This window comes from Cupressus sempervirens, chromosome 6 (assembly GCF_028749045.1).
Source record: "Cupressus sempervirens isolate cs-2001-9-10 chromosome 6, ASM2874904v1, whole genome shotgun sequence".
Lineage (NCBI taxonomy): Eukaryota > Viridiplantae > Streptophyta > Pinopsida > Cupressales > Cupressaceae > Cupressus > Cupressus sempervirens.
Genome location: NC_143123.1, coordinates 104341238 through 104354507, shown reverse-complemented (window position 1 = coordinate 104354507; position 13270 = coordinate 104341238).

The window sequence follows — 13270 nt, the reverse complement described above, 5'->3', positions numbered from 1 at the left end:
CTAGTTTCGAAAAGAATTTTGAAATAATTAAACGAAATTATTTAATTAAATGGAGTACTTACTTCTAATTAATTTTAAAAAGTTTTTTAATTAAACAAGAAGCCATTCCTAATTAATTAAATGAAGTTATTTAATTAAATAAGAAAAGTGTCTCTAATTAATTAAAGATTATTTAATTAAATAGAAAAAGTAATTATGAGAGCATATCTCATTTTATTCAATTAAATATCTCAACAAAATCTCTCTTCAGTTCAAAAAAGAAAATTTCCAGTTCACTATTGATCAAAAATGAGTTAAATCAGTTAACTCCTTTTTCTACTCAAATTGAATCAGTTAACTCCTTATTTTACTCAAATTAAATCTGTTAACTCCCTTTAATTTGGAAATCTCCTTTTATGACTAAACTTCACCTTTAATCCTGACCGTTGATTGAAATCGATCTCAATCGTTGATGAATTCTAGGAAAGTCTATTTAAGAGACCCTCATCTGTTCATTTTGAAAGGTTGAATGAGAATTTGCATCGAATTGTTGCTGGAATTCATACTTACATTTTCTCATATTCACATACGCAAAGATCAAGTTTGACCAAAAGTTGACCAGATTTAACCACAGTTGACTTGAGTTGACTAGTTTCAAAAATAATTTTGAAATAATTAAGCGAAATTATTTAAATAAATGGAGTACTTACTTCTAATTAATTAAACAAAGTTATTTAATTAAATGAGAAGCCATTCCTAATTAATCAAATGAAGTTATTTAATTAAATAATAAAAGTGTCTCTAATTAATTAAAGATTATTTAATTAAATAGAAAAAATAATTATGAGAGCATATCTCATTTTATTAAATTAAATATCTCAACAAAATCTCTCTTCAATTCAAAAAGGGAAATTTCCAGTTCACTATTGATCAAAAATGAATTAAATCAGTTAACTCATTTTTCTACTCAAATTGAATCAGTTAACTCCTTATTTTGATCAAATTAAATCTGTTAACTCTCTTTAATTTGGAAATATCCCTTTATGACTGAACTTCACCTTTAATCTTGACCGTTGATTGAAATCGATCTCAACCGTTGATGAATTCCAGGAAAGTCTATTTAAGAGACCCTCATCTCTTCATTTTGAAAGGTTGAATGAGAATTTGCATTGAATTGTTGCTGGAATTCATACTCACATTTTTTTCAAATTCACATACGCAAAGATCAAGTTTGACCAAAAGTTAAACAGATTTAACCACGGTTGACTTGAGTTGCCTAGTTTCGAAAAGAATTTTGAAAATATTAAAGGAAATTATTTAATTAAATGGAGTACTTACTTCTAATTAATTAAACAAAGTTATTTCATTAAAAGAGAAGCCATTCCTAATTAATTAAATGAAGTTATTTAATTTAATAAGAAAAGTGTCTCTAATTAATTAAATATTATTTAATTAAATAGAATAAGTAATTATGAGAGCATATCTCTTTTTATTAAATTAAATATCTCAAAAAAATCTCTCTTTAATTCAAAATGGGAAATTTCCAGTTCACTATTGATAAAAAATGAGTTAAATTAGTTAACTCCTTTTTCTACTCAAATTGAACCAGTTAACTTCTTATTTTACTCAAATTAAATCTATTAACTCCCTTTAATTTGAAAATCTCCCTTTACGACTGAACTTCACCTTTAATCTTGACCGTTGATTGAAATCGATCTCAACCGTTGATGAATTCCAAGAAAGTCTATTTAAGAGACCCTCATCTCTTCATTTTGAAAGGTTGAATGAGAATTTCCATCGAATTGTTGCTGAAATTCATACTCACATTTGCTCATATTTACATACGGAAAGATCAAGTTTGACCAAAAGTTGATCAGATTTAACCACGGTTGACTTGAGTTGACTAGTTTCAAATTTTTTTTTGAAATAATTAAACAAAATTATTTAATTAAATAGAGTACTTACTTCTAATTAATTAAAAAAAGTTATTTAATTAAATGAGAAGCCATTCCTAATTAATTAAATAAAGTTATTTAATTAAATAAGAAAAGTGTCTCTAATTAATTAAAGAATATTTAATTAAAAAGAAAAAGTAATTATGAGAGCATATCTCATTTTATTAAATTAAATATCTCAAGAAAATCTCTCTTCAGTTCAGAAAGGGAAATTTCCAGTTCACTATTGTTAAAAAATGAGTTAAATTAGTTAACTCCTTTTTTTACTCAAATTGAATCAGTTAACTCCTTATTTTACTCTAATTAAATCTGTTAACTCCCTTTAATTTGGAAATCTCCCTTTATGACTGAACTTCACCTTTAATCCTGACCGTTGATTGAAATCGATCTCAACCGTTGATGAATTCCAGGAAACTCTATTTAACAGACCCTCATCTCTTCATTTTGAAAGGTTGAATGAGAATTTGCATCGAATTGTTGCTGGAATTGATACTCACATTTGCTCATATTCACATACACAAAGATCAAGTTTGACCAAAAGCTGACAAGATTTAACCACAATTGACTTGAGCTGACTAGTTTCAAATTTTTTTTTGAAATAATTAAACGAAATTATTTAATTAAATGGAGTACTTACTTCTAATTAATTAAACAAAGTTATTTAATTAAATGAGAAGTCATTCCGAATTAATTAAATGAAGTTATCTAATTAATTAAGAAAAGTGTCTCTAATTAATTAAAGATTATTTCATTAAATAGAAAAAGTAATTATGAGAGCATATCTCATTTTATTAAATTAAATATCTCAACAAAATCTCTCTTTAGTTCAAAAAGGGAAATTTCCAGTTCACTATTGATAAAAAATGAATTAAATCAGTTGACTCCTTTTTCTACTCAAATTGAATCAGTTAACTTCTTATTTTACTCAAATTAAATCTGTTAACTCCCTTTAATTTGGAAATCTCCCTTTATGAATGAACTTCACCTTTAATCCTAACCGTTGATTGAAATCGATCTCAACCGTTGATGAATTCCAAGAAAGTCTATTTAAGAGACCCTCAACTCTTAATTTTGAAAGGTTGAATGAGAATTTGCATCGAATTGTTGCTGGAATTCATACTCACATTTGCTCATATTCACATATGCAAACATCAAGTTTGACCAAAAGCTGACCAAATTTAACCACAGTTGACTTGAGCTGACTAGTTTCAAAATTTTTTTTGAAATAATTAAACGAAATTATTTAATTAAATGGAGGACTTACTTCTAATTAATTAAACAAAGTTATTTAATAAAATGAGAAGTCATTCCTAATTAATTAAATATGAAAAGTGTCTCTAATTAATTAAAGAGTATTTAATTAAATAGAAAAAGTAATTATGAGAGCATATCTCATTTTATTAAATTAAATATCTCAACAAAATCTCTTTCCAATTCAAAAAGGGAAATATCCATTTCACTATTGATAAAAAATGAGTTAAATCAGTTAACTCCTTTTTCTACTCAAATTGAATCAGTTAACTCCTTATTTTACTCAAATTAAATCTGTTGACTCCCTTTAATATGAAAATCTCCCTTAATGACTGAACTTCACCTTTAATCCTGACCGTTGATTGAAATCGATCTCAACCGTTGATGAATTCCAGGAAAGTCTATTTAAGAGACCCTCATCTGTTCATTTTCAAAGGTTGAATGAGAATTTGCATCGAATTGTTGCTGGAATTCATACTCACATTTCCTCATATTCACATACGCAAAGATCAAGTTTGACCAAAAGTTGACCAGATTTAATCACAATTGATTTGAGTTGACTAGTTTCGAAAGGAATTTTTAAATAATTAAATGAAATTATTTAATTAAATGGAGTACTTACTTCTAATTAATTGAACAAAGTTATTTAATTAAATGAGAAACCATTCCTAATTAATTAAATGGAGTTATTTAATTAAATAGGAAAAGTATCTCTAATTAATTAAAGATTATTTAATTAAATAGAAAAAGTAATTATGAGAGCATATCTCATTTTATTAAATTAAATATCTCAAAAAAAGCTCTTTTCAGTTCAAAAAGGGAAATTTCCAGTTCACTATTGATAAAAAATGAGTTAAATCAGTTAACTCCTTTTTCTACTCAAACTGAATTAGTTAACTCCTTATTTTACTCAAATTAAATCTGTTAACTCCCTTTAATTTGAAAATCTCCGTTTATGATTGAACTTCACCTTGCATCCTGATTGTTGATTGAAATCGATCTTAACCATTGATGAATTCTAGGAAAGTCTATTTAAGAGACCCTCATCTCTTCATTTTGAAAGGTTGAATGAGAATTTGTATCGAATTATTGCTAGAATTCATACACACATTTTCTCATATTCACATACACAAAGATCAAGTTTGACCAAAAGTTGACCAGATTTAACCATGGTTGACTTCAGTTGACTAGTTTCGAAAAGAATTTTGAAATAATTAAAGAAAAATTATTTAATTAAATGGAGTACTTACTTCTAATTAAGTAAACAAAGTTATTTAATTAAATGAGAAGTCATTCCTAATTAATTAAATGAAGTTATTTAATTAAATAAGAAAAGTGTCTCTAAGTAATTAAAGATTATTTAATTAAACAAAAAAAGTAATTATGAGAGCATATCTCATTTTATTAAATTAAATATCTCAACAAATTCTCTCTTCAGTTCAAAAAAGAAAATTTTCGGTTCACTATTGATCAATAATGAGTTAAATGAGTTAAATCCTTTTTCTACTCAAATTGAATCAGTTAACTCCTTATTTGACTCAAATTAAATCTGTTAACTCCCTTTAATTTGGAAATCTCACTTTATGACTGAACTTCACCTTTAATCATAACCATTGATTGAAATCGATCTCAACCGTTGATAAATTCCAGGAAAGTCTATTTAAGAGACCCTCATCTCTTCATTTTGAAAGGTTGAATGAGAATTTGCATAGAATTGTTGTTGGAATTCATACTCACATTTGCTCATATTCACATACGCAAAGATCAAGTTTGACCAAAAGTTGACCAGATTTAATCACGATTGACTTGAGTTGACTAGTTTTGAAAAGAATTTTGAAATAACTAAACAAAATTATTCATTTAAATGGAGTACTTACTTCTTATTAATTAAACAAAGTTATTTAATTAAATGAGAAGCCATTCCTAATTAATTAAATGAAGTTATTTAGTTAAATAAGAAAAGTGTCTCTAATTAATTAAAGATTATTTAATTAAATAGAAAAAGTAATTATGAGAGCATATCTCATTTTATTAAATTAAATATCGCAACAAAATCTCTCTTCATTTCAAAAAGGGAAATTTCCAGTTCACTATTGATTGAAAATAAGTTAAATCAGTTAACTCCTTTTTCTACTCAAATTGAATCAGCTAACTCCTTATTTTACTCAAATTAAATCTGTTAACTCCCTTTAAATTGGAATTCTCCTTTTATGACTGAACTTCAACTTTAATCCTGACCATTGATTGAAATCGATCTCAACCGTTGATGAATTCCAAGAAAGTCTATTTAAGAGACCCTCATCTGTTCATTTTGAAAGGTTGAATGAGAATTTGCATGGAATTGTTGCTAGAATTCATACTCACATTTCCTCATATTCACATACGCAAAGATCAAGTTTGACCAAAAGTTCACCAGATTTAACCACGGTTTACTTGAGTTGACTAGTTTCGAAAAGAATTTTGAAATAATTAAACGAAATTATTTAATTAAATGAAGTACCTACATCTAATTAATTAAACAAATTTATTTAATTAAATGAGAGGCTATTCCTAATAAATTAAATGGAGTTATTTAATTAAATAAGAAAAGTGCCTATAACTAATTAAAGATTATTTATTTAAATAGAAAAAGTAATTATGAGAGCATATCTCATTTTATTAAATTAAATATCTCAACAAATTCTCTCTTCAGTTCAAAAAAGAAAATTTCCAGTTCACTATTGATCAAAAATGAGTTAAATGAGTTAAATCCTTTTTCTACTCAAATTGAATCAGTTAACTCCTTATTTTACTCAAATTAAATCTGTTAACTCTCTTTAATTTGGAAATCTCCCTTTATGACTGAACTTCACCTTTAATCATAACCATTGATTGAAATCGATCTCAACCGTTGATGAATTCCAAGAAAGTCTATTTAAGAGACCCGCATCTCTTCATTTTGAATGGTTGAATGAGAATTTGCATAGAATTGTTGTTGGAATTCATACTCACATTTGCTCATATTCACATACGCAAAGATCAAGTTTGACCAAAAGTTGACCAGATTTAACCACTATTGACTTCACTTGACTAGTTTCGAAAAGAATTTTGAAATAACTAAACAAAATTATTTAATTAAATGGAGTACTTACTTCTAATTAATTAAACAAAGTTATTTAATTAAATGAGAAGGTATTCCTAATTAATTAAATGAAGTTATTTAGTTAAATAAGAAAAGTGTCTCTAATTAATTAAAGATTATTTAATTAAATACAAAAAGTAATTATAAGAGCATATCTCATTTTATTAAATTAAATATCTCAACAAAATCTCTCTTCAGTTCAAAAAGGGAAATTTCCAGTTCACTATTGATCGAAAATAAGTTAAATCAGTTAACTCCTTTTTCTACTCAAATTGAATCAGTTAACTCCTTATTTTACTCAAATTAAATCTGTTAACTCCCTTTAAATTGGAATTCTCCTTTTATGACTGAACTTCACCTTTAATCCTGACCGTTTATTGAAATCGATCTCAACTGTTGATGAATTCAAGGAAAGTCTATTTAAGAGATCCTCATCTCTTCATTTTGAAAGGTTGAATGAGAATTTGCATCGAATTGTTGCTGGAATTCATACTCACATTTTCTCATATTCACATACGCAAAGATTAAGTTTGACCAAAAGTTGACCAGATTTAACCATGGTTGACTTGAGTTGACTAGTTTCGAAAAGAATTTTGAAATAATTAAACAAAATTATTTAATTAAATGGAGTACTTAGATCTAATTAATTATACAAATTTATTTAATTAAATGAGAAGCTATTCCTAATTAAGTAAATGAAGTTATTTAATTAAATAAGAAAAGTGCCTATAATTAATTAAAGATTATTTAATTAAATAGAAAAAGTAATTATGAGAGCATATCTCATTTTATTAAATTAAATATCTCAACAAAATCTCTCTTCAGTTCAAAAAGGGAAATTTTCAATTCACTATTGATCAAAAATGAGTTAAATCAGTTGACTCCTTTTTTTACTCAAATTGAATCAGTTATCTCCTTATTTTACTCAAATTAAATCTGTTAACTCCCTTTAATTTGAAAATCTCCCTTTATGACCAAACTTCAACATTAATCCTGACCGTTGATTGAGATCGATCTTAATTATTGATGAATTTCAGGAAAGTCTATTTAAAAGACCCTCATCTCTTAATTTTGAAAGGTTGAATGAGAATTTCTATCGGATTGTTGTTGGAATTCATACTCACATTTTCTCATATTCACATATGCAAAGATCAAGTTTGACCAAAAGTTGACTAGATTTAACCATGGTTGACTTTAGTTGACTAGTTTCGAAAAGAATTTTAAAATAATTAAACGAAATTATTTAATTAAATGAAGTACTTACTTCTAATTAATTAAACAAAGTTATTTAATTAAATGAGAAGTCATTCCTAATTAATTGAATGAAGTTATTTAATTAAATAAGAAAAGTGCCTCTAATTAATTAAAGATTATTTAATTAAATAGAAAAAGTAATTATGAGAGCATATCTCATTTTATTAAATTAAATATCTCAACAAAATCTATTTTCAACTCAAAAAGGGAAATATCCAGTTCACTATTGATCAAAAATGAGTTAAATCAGTTAACTCCTTTTTCTCCCTTTATGACTGAACTTCACCTTTAATCTTGACTGTTGATTGAAATCGATCTCAACCAATGATGAATTCCAGGAAAGTTGTGAAGAACCTCCTTATAGCAATATCGTGAGAATGCTCGAAATAACAGAATACAAAGTGATAGCAGAACTCAGAATGAATCTACTGATCGCAGGCCACTTCGAGGGGGTAACCTCCTTTGAGCAAGCTCAATACAATAAATTCGTCTGTGCCCATCAAGGGCCTCAACCTATTCTTATATACTGGGTACGATCTAGAAAAGTAATACTACCTATGCATGTGGGATAATAAAATATACTCACGGGACGACTTACAAAGCATATGCATCCAACAACACTACTCTAACAAAATAAACAGAAGGAACACACAGGTTCCTAACAAAAGTCTATTTAAGAGACCCTCATCTCTTCATTTTGAAAGGTTGAATGAGAATTTGCATCGAATTGTTGCTGGAATTCATACTCACATCTTCTCAGATTCACATACGCAAAGATCAAGTTTGACCAAAAGTTGACCAGATTTAACCATGGTTGACTTGAGTTGACTAGTTTTGAAATTTTTTTTTAAAATATTAAACGAAATTATTTAATTAAATGGAGTACTTACTTCTAATTAATTAAACAAAGTTATTTAATTTAAAAAAAAGGCATTCCTAATTAGTTAAATGAAGTTATTTAATTAAATAAGAAAAGTGTCTCTAATTAATTAAAGATTATTTAATTAAATAGAAAAAGTAATTATGAGAGCATATCTCATTTTATTAAATTAAATATCTCAACAAATTCTCTTTTCAGTTCAAAAAAGAAAATTTTCAGTTCACTATTGATCAAAAATGAGTTAAATAAGTTAACTCCTTTTTCTACTCAAATTGAATCAGTTAACTCCTTATTTTACTCAAATTAAATCAGTTAACTCCCTTTAATTTGGAAATCTCCCTTTATGACTGAACTTCACGTTTAATCCTAACCATTGATTGAAATCGATCTCAACCGTTAATGAATTCCAAGAAAGTCTATTTAAATGACCCTCATCTCTTAATTTTGAAAGGTTGAATGAGAATTTGCATCGAATTGTTGCTGCAATTCATACTCACATTTGCTCATATTCACATAAGCAAAGATCAAGTTTGACCAAAAGTTGACCAGATTTAACCACAGTTGACTTGAGTTGAATAGTTTCGAAAAGCAATTTTAAATAATTAAACAAAATTATTTAATTAAATAGAGTACTTACTTCTAATTAATTAAACAAAGTTATTTAATTAAATGAGAAGCCATTCCTAATTAATTAAATGAAGTTATTTAATTAAATAAGAAAATTGCCTCTAATTAATTAAAGATTATTTAATTAAATATAAAAATTAATTATGAGAGAATATCTCATTTTATTAAATTAAATATCTGAACAAAATCTCTCTTCAGTTCAAAAAGGGAAATTTTCAGTTCACTGTTGATAAAAAATGAGTTCAATCAGTTAACTCCTTTTTCTTCTCAAATTGAATCAGTTAACTCCTTATTTTATTCAAATTAAATCTGTTAACTCCCTTTAATTTGGAAATCTTCCTTTATGACTCAACTTCACCTTTAATCCTGATCGTTGATTGAAATCGATCTCGACCGTTGATGAATTCCAAGAAATTCTATTTAAGAGACCCTCATCTCTTCATTTTGAAAGGTTGAATGAGAATTTGCATCGAATTGTTGCTGGAATTCATACTTACATTTGCTCATATTCACATACGCAAAGATCAAGTTTTACCAAAAGTTGACCAAATTTAACCATAGTTGACTTGGGTTGACTAGTTTCGAAATTTTTTTTGAAATAATTAAACGAAATTATTTAATTAAATGGAGTACTTCTAATTAATTAAACAAACTTATTTAATTAAATGAGAAGCCATTCCTAATTAATTAAGTGAAGTTATTTAATTAAATAAGAAAAGTGTCTCTAATTAATTAAAGATTATTTAATTAAATATAAAAAGTAATTATGAGAGCATATGTCATTTTATTAAATTAAATATCTCAACAAAATCTTTATTCAGTTCAAAAAGGGAAATTTCCAGTTCACTATTGATCAAAAATGAGTTAATACAGTTAACTCCTTTTTTTACTCAAATTGAATCAGTTAACTCCTTATTTTGCTCAAATTAAATCTGTTAACTCCCTTTAATTTGGAAATCTCCCTTTATGATTGAACTTCACCTTTAATCCTGACCGTTGATTGAAATCGATCTCAACCGTTGATGAATTCCAAGAAAGTCTATTTAAGAGACTATGAGGCCTCACCGAATTTGTCATAGTACCAATGAGATAATTTCATTACGGTGATTTTAATCCTATGTTTGATACACTTTGGAGACTGTAGGGTTATGTCATTTTAATATTTTCATTTTGATGATTCACAATTACCTCTACATATTATGACCTAATTGATGCATTTAATGATTCTATTTCATGTTGTAAGCTATTGACATTGCTTTAATAGAAATTGAATGGTAGAAATGCTTGTAGTATAAGAAGGTAATGTTGAAGTGGAGATTAGAGTTAAAAGATAAATTTTGTTATGCATTGAGACCTAACCCGCATACCTAGGGATTCAATAGTTATGGATCCAGCATCTTGTCGTAGAATATGAAGTTATTCAGAATATTAAATTGACCATGTTATGTTGATAAGTAAAGTTTAGTTTTATAGTATTTTGAACATTTTACATGGAAATTGTTAGAAGAAGTAATGTGGTTAAAAGGAATGAAGTATGGAGCTCAAATGTCGAATGTGATATGTAAGTTTTGATATTTTAATATTTTGAAGGTTATATTTGAAATTATTAAGAAAGAGAAAGTTAATTTGAGATGATGAAATATATGCAAGCCTAATGTTGAATGAGATAATGATTTATTTTACATATGCTTATATGATTTTCTTGGACTACTGACGCTCGAGTTTAGTGTGCAGGAATTTGACCATGGGTTAAAGGGGAATTAAGGCTCAAACTACTACAAACATGACATAGCCAAGGTTGAATCACTGGAAAAGATTCAAACCTCATTGTAATGTGTTTCATTTCGTATATGTGAATTGTATGTGTGCATAGTATCCTAGTTCATGTATTATTGTAAAATAAGTCTTTTTTTTTTTAATAATGTGATATTTTGTGTGTGTCACTTGACACTTGTGCTTGTTACGTGAGTGGCATGTTATTAGTCAATGGATCATGTGGCCCTTATTCCGTGATAAATGCCTCAATTGAGGAATTTGATTATTGCCTTAGTTAGTAAAAAAGGACAAAGTCATCACCTTGGGGAAGTTGAAATTTTAATCACCTAGCTTTGGGAGGGTCATAAAGTAACTTTAAGGTAAGTTGTGATTAAAATTAACCCTACCCATGTTAGTACTATAGGTTAGGGAGCTATTAATGACCCCTAGGCTGTCTAGTGGACCTAGGAGACCCCATGAAAATGACATTCTTTATGGCAAATATGATATGAAATGGTAAACCTCCTTGTGTTTCCACCTTCACCCTATGTTCAAGGTTCCAATGGTGAGCCTTTGTGAAATATCCTTGGGATGGGATTTGTTACAGTTTTGTTATGTGGTGTATATGTTTCTTACAAGTGTGTATTTGGATTTTGTTTGAACCTTTTTCCCCTAGCGTGGGGGTGGTCTCTTTGAGGCCTATGGTTGGGCGGAAAGCACCCATGGTCCTTGTTGTTTTGTTGTGATGCATTTGCAAGTTCTTAGAGAAAAATCTTGGAAACTTGGAGTCCTTGTTATCTTCCATGTGCATAGGAGGAGAAGACAATATTGCATTGAGATGAGATAGAGAGAAAAACTCCATTTTGTTATGTGAGCCTAAATGTATTGTAAGAGAAAGCTACTGTCTTGGTTTGATTGTCAATGGAAAGGTTGTGAGTGCTCATGTGTAGTAAAAGTATTTTCCATTGTGTATATTATGATATGTTGACTTCAACACATTTTTGTGTATCATGAGGGTATCACTAAAGATAATTCATTGTAATAATATTGTTGTTTTATTGGATGGTAACACCAATCAGAGATCTAAATTACTTGATACTCTTGAGTGGAATGCAAAAGAAATTTGATATCATAGAAGAGATAATATTCATAGGAAGGATTATCCTAGTGGATTGCTATTATCATTTTAGTTCCATTGTTTACCAATTGTGAATGTACATTCAAATCTAGATCTGCATAAGAAGATAATTTTGAGAAAATGGTTTCTAAATTTCATAATTCATAGATAGGGATAATCCAGATAACTTCATATAAAGTGTTGTCATGAAATGTTGAGTTATTGGATTAAGTTAATGTTTTGAATGCTAAATGAATCACAATTTTAAAATTGTACTTAGTTTATAATTGTCTCCTAATTATACTTGCAATAACTTACCTTGAATATCCTAGATTACAGAAGAAGAAAATCAAGTGATGATATAAAATATACAAGACTTAAGACATAAGCTTGCTGTAGGTGCACATTTTATCCTCTGGAAAATGTATGAGAAGGTAATATAAATCTCTTCTCTTAATATAGACATTAAAATATTCAAGAGTATTCCTTAGTCTCCTAGGACCCTATAACCTATAAAGCATATTTTAACATAATAAACTAACCATCATATTAATTGCATTAGAAGGGACCTCATATGAGATACATAACTCGAGTCAACACCCTATCAAATCAAAAGAAACTTTTTTTTTAAAAAATATACAATGCTCATGTTAAACAAACCTAAACTAGCACCAAGTAATATTTTAAACAAGACATAACGTGACAAACAACCTACTATATTATCTACCCTAGGCTAGCATGGGTTGGTGAATGAGAAAACAATTTAATATGCTATGGAGACCAAGGTATTTAATTTCTCTGACATGACCAAGACTTATTTCATCCACCTATTCCCTAGGCACTTTGTGCCTTCAAATATTATATTGGAATACCGTGCAAGTTTATGACATAATTCTAACAAGAGGGAATGGCTTCCATTTTGTCTTTGACGCCTTGATTTGCCTTGGAAGAAGTTATGGCATTTTATATGTCTTTCTTCACCCACCTAATTAAGACTAGGATAAACTCCACGCTGCCAACAATATGGGACCAAGTAGCAAGTCGATTTAACATGGGAATTCAAAATGCATATCTTCTAGCTCAAAATTAATAGGATTTGACTCATGGAAAAGGCGCCTATGCTTGTCTTGGCCAAAAATTTGGTAAGTGAGTCCACCATGGAGAGAAACCCAAGGAATTCGCTTGGTCTATGGGTAAGTGAAGAAGATTATGGGGTAGTAGCACGTAGGTAGTAGGGTGATTTGGAACATTGCTAGAGAAAATGTATTTCATCTTCTTAAAAGAAATGTGATGGGGTCAAGTTAATGGACTATGACTAATAGGGTATTTTA